At 40.2% G+C, this 17,643-nt stretch overlaps 1 protein-coding gene across 5 annotated transcripts in view; it reads left to right on the top strand.

The window, feature by feature from the left end:
• NHSL1 (NHS like 1) overlaps positions 1–17,643 on the top strand; it is a 157,507-nt gene that overhangs the window by 81,887 nt on the left and 57,977 nt on the right. The window lies entirely within an intron of this gene.

The raw sequence follows: 17,643 nt of genomic DNA, 5'->3' as shown, positions 1-17,643 counted from the left end.
TTATGTTACGAATGCCTAAAAATGTAAAACAAAATGTAAACTAAAAAAGATCTCATTTTGAAACAAATAATATGTTGGTGGACCAGATAATAAGTTCCTAAAGATGAAATACAAGTATATGTTTCTGTAAAGCTTATATGGCTGGAGCCGATGACATCTACTGGGCTTTATGACGTCTTGGGTTACTAACAGGGCAAGTTCTTGGAGTCACATAACTACATTTATAGAATCCAGTTGTTCCCTTTTTCAGCATTCTTATCCACCCATGATACATGATATGTTGACTAAGAAGGGGCAACAGAAGCGAGGGATTGATAGCAGATAAATGGTTAAACCTATAGAAGAAGATTCATCTGCAACGTGTTTATGAAAACTAAATGTGGTTGATGCATTGATCTTAGCTGCAGCTTCTTCACATATGATCTAAATGTTTCCCATCTGTATGGCTGGCTGCTCCTTTCTTCTAAAAGAGGAACAAAATGAGCATTGAACAGTCCATAGAGCAGAGGTATTAGGCCTTTCACACTGGCTACAAAACCTATGAACGTTCAGATCCCAAATTAAGTTCTGTTTTATCGGAAACGCACATTTTTGGGAGTGTAGAATGGTAGGACATTGATATCTTTCCATATGAAGCTATTCTCCCTCTTGTAGCATTGCTGAATGCGAGTGGTTGTGGTTGTGGTACCTATAGGAAAAAAACGAAAGCTGATGACCAAGTGCCTGTAAAGTAGGCAATATGCTTAGAAGTAGGGTTTTCACCTTACATATCACATTACTCTTGTGCTAAATACTTTGATTCCAGTTCCCAAAGGACAAGTGCATTAGTTTCATGAGCAAGCATCTATTCCACAGACAGAAAGGACTTACATTCTCTAGTTCAAGGCTCTAGACTAGGCTTTTTAACATGTCCCTTGAACTTGTGTCCCCATGATATGTTGGCTGATTGAGACATTTAAAGTATTTCCTACTCGAAAAGTTATCCCCTATCCACATCAATGTTCAGAAGCCCCATAGAGAATTAATTTAGTGCTGCCCATGGACTGTGTGTTCCATTTATTTCTCATGAACGGTGGAGGTCCCAATGGTCAGACCACTTTTTATCCCCTATCCTTTTCGAGCTGGGAACAAGTAACGTGTCATGTTTAATGCTAGAAAAGCCTCCTGGAGAAATCTATCACCAGAACAGAATTAACGGCAATCCATGCTGATATCAAGGTGAAATTTACAGGTTTGGGGTTAAATCAAGAATTGGAGTAAGGAATGTAGGATAAGATTGGTTACATGTCCTGCAAAACAGCTGAGAGCAAATAAATCCAGATGTTGGCTGCTTAGAGCCAAGAAGTTTTGTAAGTTGCTTGTCTTTATGACTAATGAAATTCTTATACTGTGGAACGCTCGTGCTGTCTTACAAGCAGTTTGCCCTCAAATCTTCTTATCTGATAGATAGATAGATAGATAGATAGATAGATAGATAGATAGATAGATAGATAGAGAGTTCTGTAGCTCTTCAGAGACCCTTTGGTAAATGGAAAAGCCTCCTTACTGGATGATATGGGTAGCTGCTTGATTTTACATTTACTTTCTGCCTCAGCAGAAAAAAGGAAATCAGCCCCTTTCCTGTGGTTTGTGGTCTGATCAGCGATCAATACATGCTTTTTACATCCCAGGAGGATAGTCTTTATCTCAGTGCCAGATAAGACTATGCAAACTAGACATTTTTAAATGCAGTCACTGATTTATAGATAGGTTCCAGACATTTATGACCCAGTAGTCATTGTTATTGCTGGTAACCCTCCTCTTTTCTGATTTCTCATTGGATGATTCATAGGTAGAGTTCAAAGGTGAGATGAATCAGAGCGATAGGGGATGTGTCCTTCATTTATCTTGTAAAATAAAGCACATCTTTATATATTTTACTACTAGCACTCATTGACTCTGGTATGTAAAGTGTTATTAATGATCTTGTCTAATCCAAAACTAATAAAAAAGCAAGTCGCCCTTTAACTTTCGACATAATTATATTAAATTTGTATTAAAGGGGTACACCAGGGAAAATCCCCCCCAAATTAGTTATGATTTGTAATTTACTCCTATTTAAAAGTCTCCAGTCTTCCAGTAGTTATCAGCTGCTGTATGTCATGCAGGAAGTGGTGTATTCTTTACAGTCTGACACAGTGCTCTCTGCTGCCACCTCTATGTGTGTCAGGAACTGTCCAGAGCAGAAGAGGTTTTCTGTGGGGATTTGTTACTGCCCTGGACAGTTCCTGACATAAACAGAGGTGGCAGCAGAGAGCACTGTGTCAGACTGGAAAGAATACACCACTTCCTGCAGGGCATACAGCAGCTAATAAGTACTTGAAGACTGGTGATTTTTAAAAGATGTAAATTACAAATGTATGCAACTTTCTGACACCAACATTTTAAAGTCGAAGTACCCCTTTTAACGATCTTGTCGAATCCAAAACTAATAAAAAAGCAAGTCGCCCTTTAACTTTGGGCATAATTATAATAAGTTAGTCCTGAAAAACCAAGTCCTATATAAAAGCAAGTCCTATATAAATGCTGTGACCTGCTTCTCACACAGAAATTTGAGGGGGAACATGAGATGCCATCAGACTCATTGTAATCACTTTCTGGCATGAGAAGGAAGGTATCATACAAGGCTAGAAACTAGAGAGAGAGTCATGGGTTTGGTGTTGCTTCTTGTCCACATTACATACTATATTACTTGCTTTTCAGGCTAAGTGGGTTGGGGGGATAATCCCCCTAAGCCCCCCTAATAGAAGCTGTGGGCAGACAATAACTTAGGTTTTACATATACATTAGTGATGAGCGAATACTGTTCGATCGAATAGATATTGCAAAAGTAAAAGTCTTTATGTGACTAAGAGGTTAATGTCCTCTCCTTGCTCTGTCTTGTGGTTGCTGCTGAGTCATTACACTTGTCTGGGTTGTTTTAGCAAAGGAAACCTGGCAACAAAGGTTCCATTGTTAGTGGGAACTCCGGAGGTAGAAAGCTGTAGACTCAGGACAGAACCTTCATCTTGGTCAACTTAAATTATTATGTCTTTTCCTTATCATTGATATTTTAAAGGGAAACTTTCAGCTTGAAAAGACATCGCTAACTGCTGACATGGCTACTATGCAAACTGTTGTCTGCAATGACCTAAAGACCATCCTTCATCTAAGTAATATCTACAGTAATGATAACCCTGAGAACCCACTCACAATGTCCTGTAGGATTCCACATGACTGTGTGCTCTTTTGTCCAAGATGTGCTCTTAATCCCCCCTCTCGGCCGCTCCCTCTTTCCCTTTGCATCCATGGTCTATTTGGTCAGCATTAAGGAGCACTATATTGAAATTATGTTAGGGACATAAAGCATGTCCCTGTCGAGCCCTTTTAAAGGGAAACTTCAGCAAAACAGTTTTTCTTTCAAATCAACTGGTGCCAGAAAGGTATACAGATATTAAATTTATTTCTATTTAAAGATCTTCAGTCTTCCAATACTTATCAGCTGCTAAATGTACTGCAGGAAGTAGTGTATTCTTTCCAGTCTGACACAGTGCTCTCTGCTGCCACCTCTGTCCATGTCAGGAACTGTCCAGAGTAGTAGCGAATACCCATAGAAAACATCTCCTGCTCTACTTAGTTGACCTGCACAGAGGTTGCAGAAGAGAGCTCTGTTTCAGACTGGAAAGAATACACCACTTCCTGCAGGACATAAAACAGCTGATAAGTACTGGATGACTGGAGATTTCTAAATAGAATTACATTAAATATCGGTATAACTTTCTGACACCAGTTGATTTGAAAAACAAAAATCCCTTTAAATTCCCCTATAGAAGTCTATGGAAGGTAAAATTCCACTATTTCTTATAAACGCCAAACACAACAATGCAATTTGCAAAAATTGCAAAAAAGGGAAATACCCCGAATAAAATATGGGTATAGCATTTCATATTTCGCTTACAACTCTCAGCTAACATCTGCCCGCAGCCTTTTTGAGCCCAAAAAAAACTATGCAACAATTTTGTTAGCAACATGAATCTTGGAACATCTTTGCTTCTTGTGAATAAAAACTACGGTGTGTTTAGCGATGCTTGCTGGCACGGTGTGCTTCAGGAAAATGCTGTGTCTTAGCAACAAGCTGGGTCCCATTGACAACAATAATAAAAAGGAGAAAGACAAAGGGATTATATGTATTTGCCCGTTGCTTCAGCATCCACTGTGAGTGAGTGCAGAGTCTTGTGAAACACCCAAGTAACAATATTTCTCCATTTTATTTACAGATGCAATACCCTGTGCACTCACAAACAGAAATATTACTATAACATATTGTATATACATCCTACAACTCTAATTGTCAGGGATACACAGACAAAGCCGCAAACGTCAAATGGAAAATTACTTTATTATCAGGGTAATGTGAAGAAGCCCATTGGGGTTACCTGGTGGCCTCATAGTGTGCTGCTGCTTGGTTATTATTATTTATAAATAATTGAAATGTATATATTAATTTCTGGATCCTTTACTTGTTTTGCAAAACGGATCATTAAAGGGGTACTCCAGCATTTTTATTTTCATTTAAATCAACTGGTTTCAGAGAGTGATACAGATTTGTAATCTACTTCTATTTAAAAAAAAAAAAATCTCCAGTCTTCCAATATTTATCAGCTGCTGTATGTCCTGTAGGAAGTGGAGTATTCTTTCTAGTCTGACACAGTGCTCTCTGATGCCACCTCTGTCCATGTCAGGAACTGTCCAGAGCAGGAGAGGTTAGCTATGGGTATTTGCTCCTGCTCTGGAAGGTTCCTGATATGGACAGAAGTGGCAGCAGAGAGCACTGTGTCAGACTGGAGAGAATACACCGCTTCCTGCAGGACATAGAGCAGCTGATAAGTACTGGAAGACTGGAGATTTTTAAATAGAAGTAATGTACAAATTGTATAACTGACACTAGTTGATTTGAAAGAAAAAAAGAGTACCCCTTTAAGAATTGCACTGTTTGAACTAAGCCGTGGCAGGGTCTTCCCCTCTCCTCTTTGTTTTTTTTCTTTTAATGTTCAGGTACTGCTCTTTAAGGCTTTGGCAGTAATTTATAATAGTAAAATAAATTGTTAAAAAAAACAAAACAGGTCCAGTTTCAACCACTTTTGAGGTTGTTTCTTTTTTAAATAAATAGAAAGACAACTCAGACTCGTGATAATGTTCTTCTAGTTGTGATTTGTGAACCTACTGTAGCTTTAACAAGAAGACTTTGTAATATCAGAAGTGAACATGTACATTCCGATCCCTTTAAAATTCCTGTTGTGGTCTCAGAAAGGGGGAGCTCTCTGCAAACAGATCATCTCCCTGTACACAGTGCTGTCTGCTGGGAATGAATGGAGAGAACTCCGGCACTTAGCAATATGAAGTGAGTGACACATGGAAGTGGATAACAGTCTGCTGGGGCTGAGTCCTGTCTACTTGTCTGGCCAGTGAAGTACTTGGTTATCTAAAGCTTTTGCTCATGACCCCTAATATAAACAGTGGGTAATACTAAGGTCTGACATAGGTTTTTCACCTTTTAAGGCCCTATTCCACGGGCAGACGGAGAGGAGCACTGTTTCAGACTGGAAAGAATACACCATTTCCTACAGGACATACAGCAGCTGATAAGTACTGGAAGACTGGAGATTTTTTAAATAAAAGTTATTTACAAATCTGTAGAACTTCAATCCACCAGTTTCCCTTTAATTGCTTGGAAAACTGGAATTGTTAAAATGACAGTGATTTGACATGCTACTGTGGTAGCAGTGCTGATGTTGCGAGGGTGATGAATGGACGTCACAGTCACGTGGTTGGATCACTCATGTTTCCTGCAACATTGTAAACATGGATTTATACCTTAAAAAGGGTCGGTGTAGTAGGAACTATAAAACGTTGATTCTTGCACCAAAAATTTCTGAATGATTTTGGAGCAGGTTGTGAAGAACGTGCGTTCCCTTAGTAACCAGATAGATGATAATAATTATTCGGAACATATGGTAATTACTCTTATGCAAGAGGATTGCTTGACTAAGCCAATTATCATGTACAATGACAGACAGAAGAGACATTACACCCCATCTATTGTTCTGTGATTGTACAGGTAAAATAAAACAAGGCTTTTATGTAGAGTCTTCCAGGAAGATTTATGTTCTACATGTGGCCTGAATCCTGAGCTTTTAGTTATAAACTCTGTAAAACCATTGACCCTAAAACAGTGAATAAATACTATATTTACTATATTCAAGTCTTTATGAGGGACTCTTTGACCTCACTAGCCAACCAATACTCTGCCCTGCAATGAAGAGGGCCACATCCTGCCTGGAGAACTAAAGCTTGGGTCTTGGCTGTCCAGGCATTATGGGAATTGTAGTTTCTCAACGGCAGGAGGGCTGTGAGTAGTGTTGAGTGGATCTGTCAAGATGTTCGGAATCAGCAACGTTATCTGAACCCAAGTGCTCAGTATGTAATTCCCTGTGGCTGCAGATGTTGGATGCCACCCTAGGGAGTTCTGGAAAACATGGATATAGCCATAGTCTGACACAGTGCTCTCCGCTGCCACCTCTGTTCACTTCAGCAACTGTCCAGAGCAATAGCAAATCCCCATACAAAACCTCTCCTGCTCTGGACAGTTCCTGACATGGACAGAGGTGGCAGCAGAGAGCACTGTGTCAGACTTAAAAGAATAGTAAATATTATATAGTATAAACATTATGCACTCTATTTCTATAAACTTACATTATGAGGAGAATTCATGACTTTGCCACAAAAAGGCACAGATTTTCGTGTGGAAACTAAATCTGCATGGAACTCAATGTATAAAGCATATTTATGACAAATCTGATTATGCACTTATACACTTGTGGACTAATGGGGTGTATTGAATTGGAGTGCCTAGGGCACCATGAGCTGTAAAAATGGCCAGAACATAGATCAGACCCCTACTCTAAGTAATTATACCAGAGGTGTCAAGCATTGTGCAGTTGCTAGGGCTACATGATCTCCCAGCTGCTTCTCTCTTGGGCACTTTTGTATCTATAGCAGTAGCAGGAGCAGTAGCACACACTAAACTGAATATTTTTTCATATTATAGGTGGTCAAGTCCCTCGTCAGAAATTGAAAACTGTACCTGATTAAAGGAGTACTCAACTGGTGCCAGAAAGTGCCAGAGATTTGTAATTTACTTCTATTTAAAGGGAACCTGTCACCCCCCCGTGCCGGGGTGACAGGCTCCCGACCCCCATTAGAGCCCCCTATACTCACCTAATCCCGCCGGGTCCCTCTTCTGGAGGTGGTCAGGTGATGAAGATCTCAGCCGCTGCAGCCCAGCACGCGCGCTGAGAGATGAGTCCAACGCTCATAGAGAATGACGGAGCGCTGGACTCTCCTGTCATTCTCTATGGGTGTTGGACTGATCTCTCAGCGCACGCGCCGGGCTGCAGCGGCTGAGATCTTCATCACCCGACCACCTCCAGAAGCGGGACCCGGCGGGATTAGGTGAATATAGGGGGCTCTAACGGGGGGTCGGGAGCCTGTCACCCCGGCACGGGGGGGTGACAGGTTCCATTTAACAACCTCCGGTCTTCCAGTACCTATCAGCTGCTGTATGTCCTGCAAGAAGTGGTCTGTTCTGTCCAGTCTGGAGAGCAAGAAAGGTTTTCTATGAGAACCTCTCCTGCTCTGGACAATTTCTGACATGAACAGAGGTGGCAGCAGAGAGCACTGTGTCAGATTGGAATATTTACATCACTTCCTGCAGGACATACAGCATCTGATAAGCACTGGTAGACTTGAGACTTAGCTCTAAATAAGTTTTTGACACCAGTTGATTTGAAAGAAATTTTTTTTTGCTGGAGTACCCCTTTAATGTTTATGGCCAAACTAAGGAGCATACATTGTCAGGTCATGTTCCTACTATGGGAACAGGCTGTTATTTAACGGTAAAAGGTGATCAAGGTAATCATGGCCATTATTTGCGTCCGTCCTTATCAATAGAGGGTTGTCAATTTGCAGAAAAATCCCATAGGAATGCAAAAATAGTAGGAACATAGCTAAAAATGGAGTAACAAGCTATATACTGGGTCAGTGTTACTGTATTACATTTTACTACTGTATTTCATCTTCTGGCTAAAGGTAAAATGGTTGTTATAGTGAAAAGTACCCATTTAAATCCTACGTATGATAGCTATATATGTGCACATAATCTTCTGTGGTAACGCCATCTGTAGTCATGGTACTGCTAATAAGCATTAGGGACACAGCACATAATCTAAGATTAGTCTTGAGAATTGCCCAGGATGACGAATGTGTCTTCTTAAGAAATAAACATTTAGCAGGCCTTTTAGGCAAACCATCTCTACCGTGTAATATACAAGATTTTTACGTCTCAAAAACGTGCAATTTACTCAAGAAGTTTTTTGTGGGGGAATTTTAAAAAGAACTCAATCCTAATTTCGACAACACAATCTAGAAATCTCGAGCGAAGAAAAAATACAATGCGGATACAAATTCTTGGGCTCTATGATCTCTGAAGCTGCTCTGCTCCTTTTGTCCATGGATTTGTGAGCATAAAAAAGGAAAAAGCCGGCCACTCCTGCTCCAGGCCTCCCACTGGGAATACTAGGCCATCCCCAGTAGAAGGAACATTTCAGAATGATTGCCTACATTCATTGCTTGCCTGCAGACCCGATGGTGGGCTGCCTGCATAAAGTGAAGTGGCAAGCCTACTGCGATGACGAAGACGAAGACAAACTCATTCCTCTCTATACTTTCAAAATGGGAAATTCTGCCTCCAAGAAGCAAGAAAGAAAAAAGTTGCACAGCGAAGATGAAGATGAGTTCTGGCCAAGTAAGATCTTAATCTAATGTATTCCAGGTTTGCCGCCATGGACACATGACTTGTATGTGCAACATACAATTATGTTATATAATACAATATAAAATACATGTCACATAATATCTAGTCTTGCATAAGGCAGTGGTTTTGGATTAGCAACATATATTTAAAGGAATATATATGGTTAAAGTGTGTTTGAGATAGAGGCACCATTATATAAGAGGTTAGATATAATTTTGGAGATGGTTCTGGTTACAATGTAACATGGCATGCATGTCTATTGTATTAAGTTGACATTCATGGATCTTTGTAAATATATATATTGCATATAAATGCATTGATTGGCATTTGGGGGACTGTGAAGACTATAAAGTGGTATTTTAAGCTGGATACAATGCAGGGTAACTCCCTGACTGGTGGAGGACCACAATATATGTTCACAGCTGAGCGGAGGAGGAGGAGGAGGAGGGGTGGCTGAATGTGCTCAGCTGGCTGTAAGGTGCATTCTTTATGTGCACTGCTCTCTAATATACATCCTGCTGCTCCACAGTTGATGCTCAGGAAGGCATGAGAGGAACCTGCTTGTAGGATAAAATCTTCATTGCAATATCCTGCTGGGCTGGAGGCACCAGAAATAATGGCCAAGCTGAGAAGAGATCATGACTGTTTTGACATAATGTCTTGTCTGGTTTCAATAAGAGAAAACCTTCCTCCAACACTGGAATACAGTTCATTCACCTCCCTAGTGATCTATTCCCTGCTATTGCCCTACTGCCTACTTTATAGCTGATTCCTAAGATGCTTACTGATGTGTTATTGGACATGTTTCTCATCTGGGTTTGCGGATGTATGCATCTAAGGGATGCTACATTGTGTCTTTTGCCAGGTTTCCATATTAAAACATATATACCACACAGTATACTGGATGCCTCTGAATGGAATATTGCAGTCTGCTGGGCTATTCCATAAAGTTACAAATCTGAAACCCAAAGTGTTCCAGCTAATATGGCAAACTGACACATGTACCCACTTTCCTCACGTTCACCACTTTCTCCACTTTTCATCTGATACTAAGAAATTTCCAGTAGTAATATTGGGAGGCTTTTTCTTTTGAAGCATACTCAAATTTCTCCCCATATTTTAAAAATACAGACTCTTGAATACAATAGCTGGTGACTTGCATCTTGCCGAGGATTTGGTCGATATAAGATATGAAAGTCAATCTGTCCCCCCCGACTGCCCAATCAGCTGACAGAACTTACCTTTGTTGTCTTTGTCTTTTGTTTTTCTTTTCATAAAAAAATCTCTTTATTGGGGCATATTGTCAAGGGGGTGGAGCTGATTGCACGCCCCCTTGCATAATCAGCCATGTGCCATTAGAATACAGTACAGTGAGGTGTAGTCATGCTACAATCCACATCCTTAATATTATTCACAGCCCTAAACAGGTCTTTTTTTTATAAAAAAAAAAAACAAAACAGACACTGGCAAAAAGTTTTGGTATAGTTACATAGTTACATAGTCAATACGGTTGAAAAAAGACACATGTCCATCAAGTTCAACCAAGGAGGGGATGGATACAGGGAAGGGGGAGGGATAGTTCTATACATATGCATTTATATTATTTTGGTCTAAGAACTTGTCTAGCCCTGTTTTGAAGCCCTCTACTGTTTTTGCTGTGACCAGATCCTGTGGTAGACTGTTCCACAGATTCACAGTTCTCATGGTAAAGAAGGCTTGTCGCCTCTGGAGATTGAACCTTTTTTTTCTCCAGGCGGAGGCAGTGCCCTCTTGTCCTTTGAGGGGGTTTTACCTGGAACATCTTTTCCCCATATCTCTTGTAGGGGCCAATTATATATTTAAATAAGTTAATCATATCTCCCCTTAAACGTCTCTGTCTCCAGACTAAACAAATGTAATTCTTTTAATCTCTCCTCATAACTAAGATGCTCCATTCCCCTTATTAGTTTAGTTACCTGTCTTTGTACCCTCTCCAGCTCTAGAACATCCTTTTTATGAATCGGGTTCCAAAACTGGACGGCATACTCCAGATGAGGCCGCACCAAAGCTTTAACAATATCCTGCTGGCCTTAGAAGCAGCTGACTGACATTGTGTGCTGTTCTGTAGTCTATTATCTACAAGTACACCCAGATCCTTCTCCATCAGTGACTCTCCCAGAGTAACTCCCCCCAGGACATATGATGCATGCGGGTTATTAGTACCCAGGTGCATAACTTTACATTTATCCACATTGAACCTCATTTGCCAAGTGGACTCCCAAACACTCAGTGTGTCTAAGTCATCCTGTAACATCTGCACATCCTCCATAGACTGTACTGTACTACAAAGCTTGGTGTCATCTGCAAAGATAGAAACCTTGCTGTTTATTCCATTCTCAATATCATTAATAAACAAGTTAAACAGAATGTATGTTCTGAATCTTGGTGATATCTATCCAGCACTATCCCTTGTGCTATATGGGAGCCGAACAGGCCAATTATTGCCCTATATTTAAAAAAAACAGCGACCAGCTCATGAGTAGAGAAGAGCGAACCTCAAGCATGCTCGAGTCCATCCGAACACGATCGTTCAGCATTTGATTAGCGGCGGCTGCTGAAGTTGGATAAAGCTCTAAGGTTGTCTGAAAAACATGAATACAGCCAATGACTTTATCCATGTTTTCTACATAGCCTTAGGGCTTTATCCAACTTCAGCAGCCACCGCTAATCAAGTGCCGAACGTTCGGGTTCGGATGGACTCGAGCATGCTCGAGGTTCGCTCATCTCTACTCATGAGCAAGCAATTTTGTGATTTTGTGGCCCTAGAAATCATTGTTGTCAGCAGCACATCTCCTTGTGGATAATGCAGTGGATAGTGAATGACACATTTAAAGGACTGCACAAACAATCCAGTAATTGTTCGTCTAGCCCTGGCCACTGAATCACTGTGCCACGTAAAGGTATGTTCACACACATTGGAGTTTTATTGTGTTAATGTAATGGAGTGCGGCTGCATGGCAATAAAATTATAAATTGCTCCAGTGAACTGATGCATTCACATTGCATTTTCATTGCTCCAATCTTTAGATAGTGGCGGTCTGCTGCTGCCACTTCTATTACACGGAGAAACGGCAGCAGATCGCTGCTGTGCTTCTTGTTTATCTTTCAACAGGTTGAAAGACATTTAAAGACAACAGTCAGCCAACATCATTCAGATTCCACCTTTCATTCTTCAAAGACTCTATGGAAAATCAAAAGTGGAATCTGATTGGTTGCTAGGGGCAACCGAGCCAGTTTCACTTCACACCATGGGGAAGATTTATCAAAAATGGTATATAGTGAAACTAGCTCAGTTGCCCCTAGCAACCAATCAGATTCCACCTTTCATTTTCCAAAGAGTCTGTGAGGAATGAAAGGTGGAATCTGATTGGTTGCTAGGGGCAACTGAGCCAGTTTCACTTTACACCATGTTTGATAAATCTGCCCCCATGTTTGATAAATCTCCCCTATTGTGCTACAATTGATCCTAGTGATAATAAATAACTTTGAGACAGGCCTGATCTGACAAGTGCAATTATTCTGATTATTTTGTGACTTATATATATATATCAATAGCATTTAGTCCATAGCTCCATAAAAATTTCAAGCTTGAGATATCCCCCTGGTGGTAATCACAAAAGTGCTTAGAAAGGCCAGATATAGACTTCTTATAGTTGGCATGTGTGGCATGTGTATCTCAGTATGCTCAATGATCCTTGATTTAAGTTTCTTTTTTGTGGATCTGACATATTGGAGATTACATGTGACACAGTGAGCCAAGTGCATGTGTAGGAAGTGGAACTAATCATAAAGGATTTCATCCTGTACGTGCGTCCTGTGCTACTAGAAGTAAAAACAGCTTGTTTAGTAGCATATTTACACATAGGGCATCTGCGTACCGCATATTTAATAAATCTAAATGAGGAAAGACAATTGGTTCTCATGCTCTGTCTGTCTGTCTACAAATAGAATTGTATATATATATATACTGATCATTATTCCAGTTTACCTGAAGTATATGGCTAGTGACAATAGTTTTACTATGCAGAGTTCCCTATGTTCATGCCCCTGTCCATATTATATAGTTTAATTTCCAGGCAATCGTTTGGTGTTAATCCCAATCAGCTCATTAATGTGAGTGTTTCTTGTGAGCTCATTACATCAGATTTCCATGCATTGGTCTATGTCTCATCTTCCCAGCTGCTTCCCATCTATAGTTGTCCCTGGAGACTGTAGTTTTGGATTTTGAGCCCTTTGACAGGATTAATAGTATATAGGACTGTCTCAGGAATAATTAAAAACCTTGGGGCAAATTTATTATATTTTTACCCCACTTCTTGAGCTTGTATTTTGCCCCTTACAGGGGAACTCCAGCAGAAAATGTTTTGCTTGTTTTGTTTAAAAAATAAAAATAAAAAAATAAATATATATATATATATATATATATATATATATATATATATATATATAAAATAATAATTATTATTCTTTAATTTTTTAATTTTTTTTCTATTTAAAAATCTCCAGTCTTCCAGTACTTAGCTGCTGATTTATGTCCTGCAGAAAGTGTTATATTCTCTCCAGTCTGACACAGTTCTCTCTGCTGCCATCTCTGTCCATGTCAGGAACCGTTCAGAACAGGAGAGGTTTTCTATGGGGATTTGCTACTGATCTGGACAGGACCTGACCTAGACAGAGGTGGCAGCAGAGAGCACTATGTCAGACTGGAGAGAATTGGAAAAGTAGTTGAAAAACAGTTTAAGTGATTGCTCTGTAATTCTAGTCCAATGTGTTTAATCTTAGTTTGCAATACAATAAAATAAAGATGTAGCACCAGTTTAAGCATAACATTAAGGCTTATCTATGTAAATACATAGAGTTATACGCTCTATGGAGTTGTCTATGGAGTTTACAAGGTTTAAAACAATAAATAAATGGGTTCAGGAACAAAAATTAAATTCTACACATTTTATGTGTTTTTGTTGTGAAGTGTTGAACACATCATAAACCTTCACATATATTCTAAAAAGTGATCATTTATTGACAGATGACTTACAGGTCATTGATCCACAAAGAATGAAATGTTCCTCCTCACCCCCAATTACAGGCCAAGAACAGTTTCCTTTGTTCCAAGTGCTGTATAAAAGTCATTGTAATTGTGCAGTTTTGTACCATTATTTCCTTTATGGCTAATCATACACCACAAGATATACGCCAATATGTAAATGAAAATTTTACACATTTTCCTACCTACAAAGAAAGGAGAGGTGTGACCGGACAGTGTTACTGAAGATCATCCCGACCGGTACTGTAGTACCAGCCAGACGGTCCTTATTTCTGGTGAATTCCTAATTCACCGATGTGGCCGGAGCTCCATTGTGTGAACTGACATGTTCTGTGCGGCCGCTATTCAGTAAATAATGGTCGCAGAAAACTGACGTGTCAATCTTTCATGCAGCTGGAAGGAATCCCAGCCGGAGTGTATACTATGTGTATATGCTCCGGCCAGGATTCCATTTATTCCAATACAACATATGTTTAGCATAAATCACAGCCGTTGTTGCAAGTTGCAGCAACGGCTGTGATTTATGCTAAACATACATTGTGTGAACATGGCCTTATACAGCAAGCAGGTAAGAGTGGGGGAAGGGGTGGGGAGCTGCAGGAGGGGCCAGTTTCTACACCTGAACCCAAAAGAAAATCTTTGGCGGGAGCAGAAACTCAGTGTTGCCCAACGACAGCCCCGAAACCTAAAAATTTCTGCTGCAGTGTGTGAAGAACTACAGCAAGTGTCCGACCTCTGTAACTGCAAACAAAGGTTTCTGCACCAAATAATAATTTTAGTTTTTCTAGTGTATCAAATACTTATTTCACGTAATAAAATGCTAAATAATTATAATTATTTAAAAGTCATTCAATCTGATTTTCTGGAATGTTTTATAGCTTCTGTCTCTATCAAGTGAAGTGAACCTACAATAAAAATTACACACGTTTATACTCTCTGTAGGTAGGAAAACTTGCAGAATCAGCAGTGTATCCAATACTTCACTGTATACTGTATGTATAGTAAGTACAGATAGCATGCACCTGAACAGTTTACATACAAAGGCTTCATTTTCTCCAATGTACAGTATTACCCAACAGAAACTGGCTAGACCAGTACAACTTCTATGCCTTCAATTTCAGGACAAAGCAGCAGAGCTTCCTGGTCTTTCTGAACAAGTGCTTTATATGATTGTGTAGCGGTAGAGAATTTAAATAGTCGCCCAGTTTTTGTTGATTGTATGAATCTTGGTTTCAGTCAATAGGCATATTGTCTGCACGAGACATATGTGTCTTAGAAACCTGTTTAATCTTAACTGGGCAGGGATCTAAAAATCATAAAGGGCAGGGATCTAAAAAATAACCAAAAAAGTCTATTTATATATCTGCCCCTTCCCTGTATCAACTGCTGTATGCTTGCAGTAGTAGCAAATCCACATAGAAAACCTCTCCCGCTCTGCACAGTTCCTGACATGGACAGAGGTGGCAGCAGAGAGCACTGTGTCAGACTGGAAAGAATACCCCACCAGCTGATAAGTACTGGAAAAGTGAAGACTTAAGATTTTTAAACAGAAGTATTAACTTTCTGACACCAGTTCATTTTAAAGGGGAGTGCCCCTTTAATGCAATACATGCAATATTAAATAGATTTGTGTGGTTTTTTTAGCAGTAGCTCCTAAATTATGAGATTTTGAGATTTATGCTTTAAACAATTACTCGTCAAATAAGACACACCTGGGAGAACCAGTAAGCTGAGCATACAATGTCCTGGCAGAATCCATTCTAGGTTGTCCTCCATACAATGTTTATCATTGTTTATTATTATAAATCCACTTATAAATATTGTATGTCTGGGAAGCTTTGTTCTCCATGAATGAGTATGGTATCGCTTGTTGTTGTCACAAGAGGACCATCCACACGCATAGCTCCAAGCTTAGCATGGAAAATTAGGGTCAACTAATTTTTCTTAAGTGAAGAAAACAAGGTGCGTTAGTGGTGTCGCCATGCTTATGAAGCCTTCCGGGGTGTCTGTTAAAGCTTCACTGCAAAGTTATCCAAGCTTATTAAGTGAAGTTATCCAAGCTTACTGAGGCAAGAAATGCAAGTTATCTCAAGCAGGGAATCAAAGACATCAACCATAATCATTGTAAACTCTATGGACCAAGAGTAGGAAAGTTTTATGGAATGAGAGGCCTTCTTGCCCATTGCAGTCACTCAGAATCCATATGTTATTGTCTAGATTGGGCAGCGAAGTTAGCTTCTGGTCTTCTTGGGTATGATATTTTAGAATTATTATACACAAGGTACTTTTTGTAAACATTGCATTGTTTAAAGTTCTTATGTAGTTCCCACCCCCAATTTCCCATTCTACTATGTATATAATATGATAAAATAATCATTCAGCAGTCTTCTCAATAATCCCTGACACCTTGTTGCTATAGGGGAAATCATCATCTGTCGATGTTGGAATTCACAAAGCATTTTTTTCTTCTGGAGGATAAACCCTAAACACTGAACAATAGGGACACAATGGCTGAGGCTTTGGAATAATTCTATCACCTTCTAGTTACTGGCACCTAGGCTGCTCAGTGTATTACTGTGCCACTTCTTCAGTGTGTGCTGGAATGAAAGCATTGCCCAGACTAAAGCATAAAAAGCGTACATTCCCTCTCCACAGCTTGAAAGAATTTATTATTTTCAGGATACACTGAAGGTGGCTTTCCCATTCACCTAAATTATGCCCTCTGACTTGAAGACAATAGCCCTACCCACAACACTCTTGAGAATGTGAAGGAATTGACAAGTGATTCCTTGCTTCTGTATTCTGTGCATGTGCACATCGCAACTCTTCGAGAGTGCTGACTGTTTGTTATTACCATATGAATAGGGGGTCCATGCATGTGAACGGCCCATTTATTCTCCCTTTCAAAGAACTCATCTGTACAGGGATACAAATCAACCCAACCAGCCCTGCCAATGGACCCGCAGCACATTTCTCTGCACCGATTCGCTAAACACTTTGAATGGATTTATTTCATTTTTCTCTTTCCTAACAGTCCAGTATGCATAGCACATAAAATAGACACATTCTATCTATCTATCTATCTATCTATCTATCTATCTATCTATCTATCTATCTATCTATCTATCTATGTCCTACTTATATAGCTTTACATTCAATGGCAGAATGTTGGGCTAATGACACAGGGAAGTTATAGGCCTGTCCGGCTGGGAGTTACCGACATAGGCGCCCTTACTATTTCAGCCTCACTGTAAACTGGATACCTGTAGTCCTGGGGTAGTCCTTTTTTTTTCAAAAGAGTCGGGAGTAGGTGGCTGAACATAACAACGTGCACTTCCCACCACTCCAGTTCCTTCTCCCCTGGCCGCTTCCTACCTCAGCAGGGTTGTGACGTGCCAGGCCTGCTCAGCCAGTCAGCGGCCGCAACAAGTTCCCACCGGGGTCTTGACTTCTGGTACAGGCAATGCATATTACAGATGCTGCCTGTGCTGTAAGTCCCAGCCACTTGTCAGCGCAAGGACAATTGAATAGTGTGTGTGCTCAGGGACGACCCTGCAGCTGCACACCATTTGGGGGCCCACTAGAGGTTCCGCCAGTGGGCCCCTGAGTGATGTGCAGTTGCAGGACAAGATCGGGTATGGGGGTTTGCATGGCTGTTGCTGCTTTCATT

The sequence above is a fragment of the Dendropsophus ebraccatus genome, chromosome 6 (genome assembly GCF_027789765.1).
Source record: "Dendropsophus ebraccatus isolate aDenEbr1 chromosome 6, aDenEbr1.pat, whole genome shotgun sequence".
NCBI lineage: Eukaryota > Metazoa > Chordata > Amphibia > Anura > Hylidae > Dendropsophus > Dendropsophus ebraccatus.
The sequence above is the reverse complement of the archived record's forward strand: the minus strand, read 5'-3'. Positions and strand labels throughout refer to the sequence as shown.